Source organism: Mercenaria mercenaria, chromosome 2 (genome assembly GCF_021730395.1).
Source record: "Mercenaria mercenaria strain notata chromosome 2, MADL_Memer_1, whole genome shotgun sequence".
Lineage (NCBI taxonomy): Eukaryota > Metazoa > Mollusca > Bivalvia > Venerida > Veneridae > Mercenaria > Mercenaria mercenaria.
The window spans coordinates 101,518,804-101,529,436 of NC_069362.1; the positions used below are offsets into that span (position 1 = coordinate 101,518,804).

The window sequence follows — 10,633 nt, forward strand, 5'->3', positions numbered from 1 at the left end:
TTATTTCTAAAGATCTTACAACCGCCCACGGAGACCTTATGAATCATGTATACAGTATAGATAATTCACTTTGTAAAAAAAAATAGTGACAGATTATGTGGTTAGGCCCTATTAAAAAATGTTTTTTACTGAGTTGAATATGCCAAATGCAGCGAAATTACGGTTGAACGGTATACCTGTCCAAAAAGTATATGTTTAAATACTTTTATCAACATACTAACTTCATATAATTAAAATAAAAAAACAGAATATCCGAAGATTTAGCGAATAAAATTTCAGAATACATTAGCTTAGGCAACATGTTTTCGATAGCAAGCAGTTATTGCCCTTTAATCAAGTGCGCCATTTGCACAGGAGTCGTCTGAGTGGAGCATGGTGATTGTGCTAATTTAGTGTCAGAATGTACAGATCTTTTGTACCAATAAGGGGTACTTGCTCTTTTAATTGAATAGTAAGTAGGACTAACTGCTTTTTAAGTCTGCCTGCTCATTGAGTTCAACCACAGTCACAGGTGGCAGTATCATTGATTCAATGATTCTTTTTGAATGAATGGCAGGGTTATCAGGGGTCTTGTAGGGTGGGGATATTAAGGAACGCCTGAGAATGTCAGATTTTTTCAGGGTTGTATCAGGGGTCTTAGGGGGTGGGAGCACAGACACTTGGGGGTCAGCACCCCTCCCCCTCCCATGCCGCCCCTGACAACCTTCAGTCAATACATTTTTGTTTTTTAAAACAAACTGAGCACATGTCTTGATCATCCAACGACTTCTGTTACCATTTCAACATGTTTGAAAAATTCCCATACTCTATCAATGCTCAAAAAAACTAAAGACAACTTACTTCGCAATGTAAACAGGATTTTCTTGTCCAAGGAATAGGAGAATAGATCCCAGCTTGATGTTGCGCAGTCAGACTTACTACACAGAGCCGGGACACAGACGATATCGTTAGCGGTTAAAATAAAAATACTTGCTTAGAAAGTCAACAGCCGCGATGGCCGAGATAGTACAGACGCTGGATTTGAAAGAACTTTTTTGGGCAGGGCCACGGGTTCGCTCCGCGCTTCGGGCATTCTTTTTTCCTTTTTCTATTATAATATTTTCATTTTCTTTTTAAACAATATATTCTCAAGATATAAAAAAAATACCTAAAAAAGGAAAAAAAGATCGCCCATAGCGCGGAGCGAACCCGCGGCCCTGCCCCAAAAAAGCTCACAGAACCAGTGTCTGTACTCTCTCAGCCACCGCGGCAGTTGACGTTAGGGGCTAGTATTTTTATTTTAACCACTAACGATATTGTCTGTGTCCCGGCTCTGTGTAGTAAACTTGACATCAAGCTGGGATCTATTCTCCTATTCCTTGGACAAGCTAGTTTGTGTTGAAAACGCTCGGAGTAAGTTGTCTTTAGTTTTTCTGAGCATTGATAGCATATGGGAGATTTTTTAAACATATTGAAATGGTAACAGAAGTTGTTGTATGATCGAGACATGTGCTCAGTTTGATTTAAAAAGCGAAAATATATTGGTTGAAGGTTGGCAGGGGCGGATTGGGAGAGGGGACAGGTTCTGACCCCCAAGTGTCTGTGGGTGGGAGTGGGGAGGGGGTGGCCAGTCAATGATACTGCAACCTGTGAGCTCAACACGGAGGGTAGCCCTAATATTAGGACATTTTGGGACAGCATGATAACTTTTGACTGTTGCTGTCTCCGTCACGTCCAAACTTATTCTGCATATTTCTGTCGGGAAATCCCCAATTGAAATCCATTTGGAACGTTTTCTGGTAGATCATGTATAATGTTTTTGTAATGAAAATGAATTTATGTTGACATTAAAGCATAAACTTGCCTCACTGACATTTTATTAATGTATATTTTGTGTTTTGTTTCTACAATTTAGTGTAATCGCAGTCTGTTGTTTATTGAAACCGCTGTAAGGGTACTGGCTAGCGTCCTATAACGGGACACTTTTGTAATATTTTTCACGATAACTCGGGAAATAAATACATCTAATGGTTGAAATTTCACGTGAATAAAGCTAGGTTCACCTCCCAACTAAACAGCTAATTTGTTTATTTCTAAAATAAGGTCAAGTACTTTTTCGAGGCCCGAATGTAGGGCCACCGAATCACGTTGTTTTAAGGTCTAACAGTACCATGTTTCCGGACCATATATGGACAGCAAGTTGTCACTTATTTGATTTTCAGTTTACGTTCAATATTGAATTAAACTTTATTTTCAACCAAGGGAAAGTAGTCGTATAGAATTGTACGAATTACCTCTCTTGAATCGATGATTTGATCATATCTCTCCCAACTGAATCTTTTAAAATTTCACTTTTCAAAGTGGATATTTTGATATGAAAATGTGTTTTAGGGTGTATTAAAATCATGCACTAAATTATCAAAGCTGTATTTCCCTGGTTTAAGTGTTTACTAAACGTCTCGTTTGCTTTCCTCGATTTTGCATGGGGCCTTTAGATTTAATGGCGGGACCTCACGGAAATACTGCGCATGCACATCACGCCACTTCCGACTTCCCCCGACATGTAAACATGCTTCGTGAGTGCAGACAAAATGAAATGTAGCATTTATTGTAAAATACTTAAATTTAACCGTTGTAACTTCGCCGTATTGTTGAAAATCAAGCTTCCATTTGATCGTAAACAGATGAGCAAGGTTAAAGACCGAAATATAGCATTTACGGGTCTGTCCGGTTTGGTGGTCGTCCGGATTTGGTGGTCACTAGCCAGTAGATCATATCTCCTGGCACCTGTCACATCATATTTTTCGAAGATTTAAATCTCTTATTTAAAATTATGAATTAAATCCAACCCATTTGAAGTTTCTACATGAATATCAATGTTTAATTTATTAAAGCAAGTAAGTCTGACCAGTATATTATGACTTTTTTCAATATTTTAGCTCGACTATTCATAGAATAGTAGAGCTATTGGACTCGCCCATGCGTCGGCGTCCGCGTCTACGTCGGCGTCCGTGTCTCGATTTGGTTAAGTTTTTGTATGTAAGCTGGTATCTCAGCAACCGCTTGTGGGAATGGATTGAAACTTCACACACTTATTCACTGTGATAAACTGACTTACATTGCACAGGTTCCATAACTCTATTTTGCTCTTTTACAAAATTATGCCCCTTTTTTGACTTAGAAATTTTTGGTTAAGCTTTTGTATGTAAGCTGATATCTCAGTAACCACTTGTGGGAATGGATTGAAACTAAACACACTTATTTACTGTGATAAACTGACTTACATTACACAGGTTCCATAACTCTATTTTGCTTTTTTACAAAATTATGCCCCTTTTTCGACTTAGAATTTTGTATGTAAGCTGGTATCTCAGGATTGAAACTTCACACACTTGTTCACTGTCATGATCTGACATGCACAAAGCAGGTCCCATAACTTTATTTTGCTTTTTTACAAAATTATGCCCCTTTTTCAACATAGAAATTTTTGGTTAAGTTTTTGTATGTAAGCTGGTATCTCAGTATCCACTAATGGGAAAGGATTGAAACTTCACACACTTGTTCAAGGTCATGATATGACATGCAGTGCAAAGGGTCAATAACTCAACTTCGCATTTTACAAAATTATGCCCCTTTTTTAACTTAAGAGTTTTGGGTTAAATTCTTATATGTAAGCTGTATCTCAGTACCCACTAATGGGAATGGATTGAAACTTCACACACTTGTCCACTGTCATGAGCTGATAAGCACTATGCAGGTTCCATAACCCTATTTTGCTATTTTACTATATTATGCCCCTTTTCCGACAAGGCTGTTGAATAGTAGAGCGTTGCTGTCCTCTGACAGCTCTTGTTAATGTCTTTATTATGCAGATACGGGTAAGGCTTAGAGGGATGACAACTATAAAATATCAGATCCCTGATAAGTCAAATGAGTAAGGCTACATGGAGGTGGCAGATCTGTTGATCACAGGTGGAATCATTGATTAGTCCCACCCTACCACCAAGGCCCCTGATACAACCTTGAAAAAAAAAAAGCCATTAATACCATCTGCTGACCCTAACTGAGATTTATACAAGCTTCCATAAAACAGCCAAGCAGCTTCACATGAAACAGTTCAACATCCTAATTGACAGCCATGCTACTGGCAAGTGAGTCAAAATTCTTAAACATTAAACATTCAGCCAGAGGGCTAGATACATTTGAAAGAGGTTTTTAGATGATTCAAGCTTGCATTGTTGTTAAAAGTGTTTTGTTTGTCAGTTATGAGAGAATGGTACTGGTTGGCGACCCAGATTCGGCCAATTTTACAACCATTTCAGCTGTCATATTTTCATTATTAATGCAAGATCCATGAAATGTTACCTGAATTAAGTTCAGTTCTTCGGTGTCACAAAACGCGAATTTGGTTGTATCAGAAAATAAACTGAACAGGTCACTGAGGCCCGAAAGAGGGTACGTAAATTTAATGTTTTTAACGTGTTGCAGGACCAAGAAATAGGGCAGTAGGAAAACGCTAATTGTCGTCATTTCTGTCTCGCAGAATTTATTTTAGGTTGTTGTTAATGATAAAAAGACATGTTTACCTTGTTTACATTCAGACATTCATGCTTGATATAAGGCTGTCGAGAGTTAAAAAAAATCAGCTGGCCTGTACAATACAACACAAAATTGAAAAATAAATAATGGCCATTATCTTCTGGAAAATTTTTATTTAAGTCTGGCACTATCTACCCATTTTGATCATTTTAAAACACGCAATTTTCTCATCTGCGTTTAGCAGATTGTAGATGAGTACCCCTTGAATAATGTTGGGGCCTCAAAACAAGTATACGCATGCGCACTGAAAGCACTTGCAACTTCCCCCAGCGTGAACTGTCACAACATTTCGTGAACAAGTGTAAATATTCCAATTTTGTCAGTTTTACTTACCGATTTGCAATTGTTGCAGTGGATGTTGCACATAAAGCAAGCGTCTGTGTACTTGTCAACAAATGATCAAAAAGAACACCGAAATAAGCATTTACGCGACTGTCCGGGTTTCTGGGTCGTCCGAAATTCTGGGTCGCCAGCCAGTAGAAGGATCTTTTAAGAGGGGAAAACGATTAGAATGGGGGGGGGGAAACTTGTATCATAAATTAATAAAAACAGTAATTCTCATAAATATGTTACACTCTTAAAGAAAATGACTTTAAAGCACACAGTCTTGCATTATAAATGGTATGGTTTACATAAATTATGTAGATCGTCTTTAGAGAGTTGGTTGTAACATACAAAATGTATAAAAAAATCTTTTTTTCTTGTTTGTTTGGGAGGGAATTTTTGTTAAAAGTGAGGGAAAAATGTACCTTCTGAATTTCAGCCCCAATAAGGACCCCAAAAAAATTAAATCGCTACCACACAGGAAGAGTGATGGGTATATTCTCAAATCATTTGCTACCAGTCACTGTACATCAGGCTAGACTGCTACAGTGCAACAAAAAAGTCTTAATATAAATTATGTGTTATATTAAGTTATGTCATTGTGTTGAACTGTTGATAATGCAACATGGATAAATGGGGAGTTTTAATAAACAGAATTAATAGAACACATTATGGTAACGGTAAACATTGATATGAAATCAGACCATTGAACTTTTATGAGCTGGTGTACAGCTATTCACAAAGTTTGTTAATTTTTTAAAATTCAAGTATATTCACTAATTAAGGAGAGGTCACTTCATATTTGGTCAGCCGCATTTGAGAAACATTCAAAGGTCTGTAATTTTTATGATTTTGTTAGAAGTTTCTTTTACAATCTGAGCTAACCTCCTCATGTCATAAGTTCTCAGATATATATATCAGGTTGCACAAAGTGCCTTCCAGAGTTAAGAAATTTCTGTGGGAGGCCCATACACTCACCTGCAGGAGAGGGTACCCACACTGCAGAAAATATCCTTGCTATGCTTAGGAAACAGATTTTGGGTACTTTGGTAAGACTGTTTATCATTAAATTGTTCAATATCTTCTTATGTGTACTTGAGCTTTTCAATGTCTTTTCAAACATTTCGAAAAAAAATGTCTTCTTTTGTAGTGTGAAGTTGAATGGCTACTGACTGTGAACTTCAGTAATCAGAGATGCAGGTCTTAGTTCTACATGATGTATCAGGAAAACATAGCGGATTTTTGAATTTCACAGCAGTCATGGACCATAGCTAATAAGTATACAAATCATTCATATTACTAATACTGCACTTAGAGAAAAGCTTAGTGAATACATTTGATTAGTTTAAAACAAGTCAGAATTTTAACATAAAACAAATTTCGCAATTGAAGGAAGGTAACATTTTCCTTACTGAATTTTTCACATAACCTTTTAATTCCTGAATCAAATCACAGTTTTGTAGTTATACCCCCACCAAACTTTGTTTAGGGTAGACTGTATAGGAATTACTTTGTCTCATCCAGTCCATAGCATTTCAACAACTGGTAAAATGCATGCATCTGCTGTGTCATCAAGATATGTGATCAAGCCTCACCAGTGGCGCTTTCGCCTTGAAAAGCTCCTAACTTTTACTGGCCTATAAAGATTGATATCCTTTCCGCAGCCTTAACGTACTAAAACGTATTAGCGTCTGATGGCCCTTTCACGCTTCCGTAGAAACAACATTTATTACACAAAACTTATTTTGAAAATATTTCTGAAATGTCTAGGTCTGCAGCTCTCAAATACGGTTATATCTTACATCTGAGGCATATACTGACACTCTCAGACAACATCAAAAATGACATTTTGAGCGATTTGATGAAGTTCCAAAATTATCAATGTACCCTTGGTCCATTACAGACCCCTGTGGGATTTGTGTTTATCCAGAGCTCAAGTATTTTTTCATAGATTAAAAGCTGACATGCTGTACTAAAGCCCACGTTATTTCAATTCGTAATAAAGTGCTGAAAATTGGCTCCCAAATAGCAAAAAAAAAAAAAAAAAAAAAAAAAAAAGAAGTCCACACGCATACATTTAGACGGGGTGACCCCTGCGCGTGACCCCTGACTGTCTACGAATCAAAATGCGGCTTTCGTTTTCAAGTCTAGCATTTCTATTTTCATTTTATTTACTTCCGGAAATAGCTGAAGGTCGAGTGACGTCATTTTCTGTGTTGTCAAAAACACACATATACCTGGCGAGATTGCATAAGTATGTGCTGGCCGTCCTAAGGATATATACTGAATCAGATGTAGATTTGCATGAAAGTCGCAGTTGTTGTCTAATATTCTTTGTATTTATAAACTACATGTAGTATTCATGTACCTCATTAGATGTTATATAAGGAAATATTTCTTCTGTATGGTAGATGTTGCTGCAGTGACAAATCAAGAAGTTCAGCTTGTTGTGTGCATATTAATTATGTGCCATGTGTATGACTTTGAAGGGAGTGTCATGGAAAAAGGGTATGGAACATACAGAGATAGGGATGTGGTATGTACATTTTGGTGAAAGTGCAGTTAGGAAAGCAGTCACATTTTTAGTTGTTTTACTTCATATACTATTATATAGCAGCTTTGAACTGTCCAGAAAATTATTCAAAATATGTATCTAAATGCAAGGAATATTATTTTAGTTAGTCATTTTCCAGTCTAGAGATTATATTTCACAGACAGGGACTGGCTTTATAAAATTGAAAATTAAAATAAATCTAGTTTATGATTCAAGGGGGGTAACTCAATTTAAATTCTTCTTACAAAATTCTGTTGTGGTAATTCTGCAATTTGATTTAAGTAAAAATCACCTAGAAATGTTAAAGAATATTTTATTTAGGGACAAGCATTTGTGTACTAGTTTTGATTATTTTAAAAAATGTGTCTTTTTTTCCAGTAAAACTGCAGGGAAGCAAGACCAAGAATTCCAGAAGATTAGTGGCTGTAGGTCTTTGTTGGATATTGTTATAGGAATTCAAAAATCCTTTGATCTAATTTCAAAATAATTTCACAGTTCTTAAGGTGATCTGCTGCCAAATTCCATCCATTATTAAAACATGGCCAATGGTCTGGGCTAGTTTTTAGCTCACATGTCACAAAGTGACAGTGTGAGCTTTTGTGATCGCGCAGCGTCCGTCGTCCGTGCGTCTGTGCGTAAACTTTTGCTTGTGACCTCTCTAGAGGTCACATTTTTCATGGGATCTTTATGAAAGTTGGTCAGAGTGTTCATCTTGATGATATCTAGGTCAAGTTCGAAACTGGGTCACGTGTGGTCAAAAACTAGGTCAGTAGGTCTAAAAATAGAAAAACCTTGTGACCTCTCTAGAGGCCATATTTTTAACAAGATCTTCATGAAAATTGGTCAGAATGTTCACCTTGATGATATCTAGGTCAAGTTCGAAACTGGGTCACGTGCCTTCAAAAACTAGGTCAGTAGGTCAAATAATAGAAAAACCTTGTGACCTCTCTAGAGGCCATATTTTTCATGGGATCTGTATGAAAGTTGGTCTGAATGTTCATCTTGATGATATCTAGGTCAAGTTCGAAACTGGGTCACGTGCGGTCAAAAACTAGGTCAGTAGGTCAAATAATAGAAAAACCTTTTGACCTCTCTAGAGGCCATATTTTTCATGGGATCTGTATGAAAGTTGGTCTGAATGTTCATCTTGATGATATCTAGGTCAAGTTCGAAACTGGGTCAGCTGCGGTCAAAAACTAGGTCAATAGGTCTAAAAATAGAAAAACCTTGTGACCTCTCTAGAGGTCATACTTTTGAATGGATCTTCATGAAAATTGGTCAGAATGTTCACCTTGATGATGTCTAGGTCAGGTTCGAAACTGGGTCACGTGCCATCAATAACTAGGTCAGTAGGTCAAATAATAAAAAAACCTTGTGACCTCTCTAGAGGCCATATTTTTCATGGGATCTGTATGAAATTTGGTCTGAATGTTCATCTTGATGATATCTAGGCCAAGTTCGAAACTGGGTCAACTGTGGTTAAAAACTAGGTCAGTAGGTCTAAAAATAGAAAAACCTTGTGACCTCTCTAGAGGCCATATTTTTCACAAGATCTTCATGAAAATTGGTCAGAATGTTCACTTTGATGATATCTAGGTCAAGTTCGAAACTGGGTCATGTGCCTTCAAAAACTAGGTCAGTAGATCAAATAATAGAAAAACCTTGTGACCCCTCTAGAGGCCATATTTTTCATGGGATCTGTATGAAATTTGGTCTGAATGTTCATCTTGATGATATCAAGGTCAAGTTTGAAACTGGGTCAGCTGCGGTCAAAAACTAGGTCATTAGGTCTAAAAATAGAAAAACCTTGTGACCTCTCTAGAGGCCATACTTTTGAATGGATCTTCATGAAAATTGGTCAGAAAGTTCACCTTGATGATATCTAGATCAAGTTTGAAACTGGGTCACGTGCCATCAATAACTAGGTCAGTAGGTCAAATAATGAAAAAACCCTGTGACCTCTCTAGAGGCCATATTTTTCATGGGATCTGTATGAAAGTTGGTCTGAATGTTCATCTTTATGATATCTAGAACAGGTTCAAAACTGGGTCACATGAGCTCAAAAACTAGGTCACTATGTCAAATAATAGAAAAAAAAAACGACGTCATACTCAGTTCAAAACTGGGTCATGTTGGGACAGGTGAGCGATTCAGGACCATCATGGTCCTCTTGTTCCTATATAGGTATTTCGAAAACTTTGAAAATACTGCAGGCTTGATTTTAAAATAATTTGACAGCAATGTTCATTGACTGACCCTGTACAAATTCCTTTAAATCATTCTGTTCTGTTTAAAATCATAGGGCAAGTTTTCTTCATAATTATGGTTTTATGGAAAAAATTCAAACTTTTTTTCCTCTGAAACTGCTGGCCAGATTGTAAATTTTACTAAAATAATATCACACAGATGTTTCTTGGGTGGCTCTTTACCAAATTCCTTCAAGCTCCATCCACATTACCCCACCCAACCCCAGCCTCACAATTTTTAACTCACTAAGGCATAAAGTACCTCAGGTGAGCTTTTTGGATCATTGAAAGACTATTGTCTATCTGTCCTTCTGTTGGGCCACCCTTAAAAATATGTTAGTTTGCCGCTTCCGACCCAGTACTTCAAGGACTAGGTCGGTAGGTCGGTATTTTTTTTTTTTTTTTCAAAATAAGTGAAAGAATCGTCATTATCAGCCTGTTGCTGTTTAAACATTAACATCTTTTCTTTTTGGATGCTGAACACATCAATGAAATACAGTCGAAACTCGGTATCTCAAACTCGCTTAACTCAAAATTCCGCTTAAGTCAAAAAGATTTGCAAGTCCCGTCAATTTTCCTTCTTTATATATGTAATTCAACTTCGGTTACGTCAAAATTTGACTTACCGAGACTCCGGATGTGTCGAAAGGGATTTTCAATCCCGTCAATAATTCAAGTGCATTATGAACTCGTTAAGTCGAAGAGAGAAAAATATGCGATGAAATTTCACACATGTCATTGTGAAATGCGGTTGGTTTTTAACACATGTCCACGTTTATTCCCTAACCAAAAAGCCGTGATGCCAACATATCGCGGCGATTTTTAAAGTGAGATGATGTCATACTTGTTTGCACGTGCCATAATGATGATTGTTAGATGTAAACGTTAGGTTTCTTTAATCAGCAGTCATTTGTTTTTCAGACGTTATGAA

At 37.0% G+C, this 10,633-nt stretch overlaps 1 long non-coding RNA gene across 1 annotated transcript; it reads left to right on the forward strand.

Moving 5' to 3' along the window:
- The first annotated feature begins 6,051 nt into the window (after positions 1–6,051).
- On the forward strand, positions 6,052–7,885 carry LOC128555315 (uncharacterized). Its single transcript, XR_008369977.1, has 3 exons — positions 6,052–6,180; positions 7,314–7,438; positions 7,835–7,885. It is a non-coding gene; the product is annotated as an uncharacterized LOC128555315 (long non-coding RNA).
- The last annotated feature ends 2,748 nt before the right edge of the window (positions 7,886–10,633 follow it).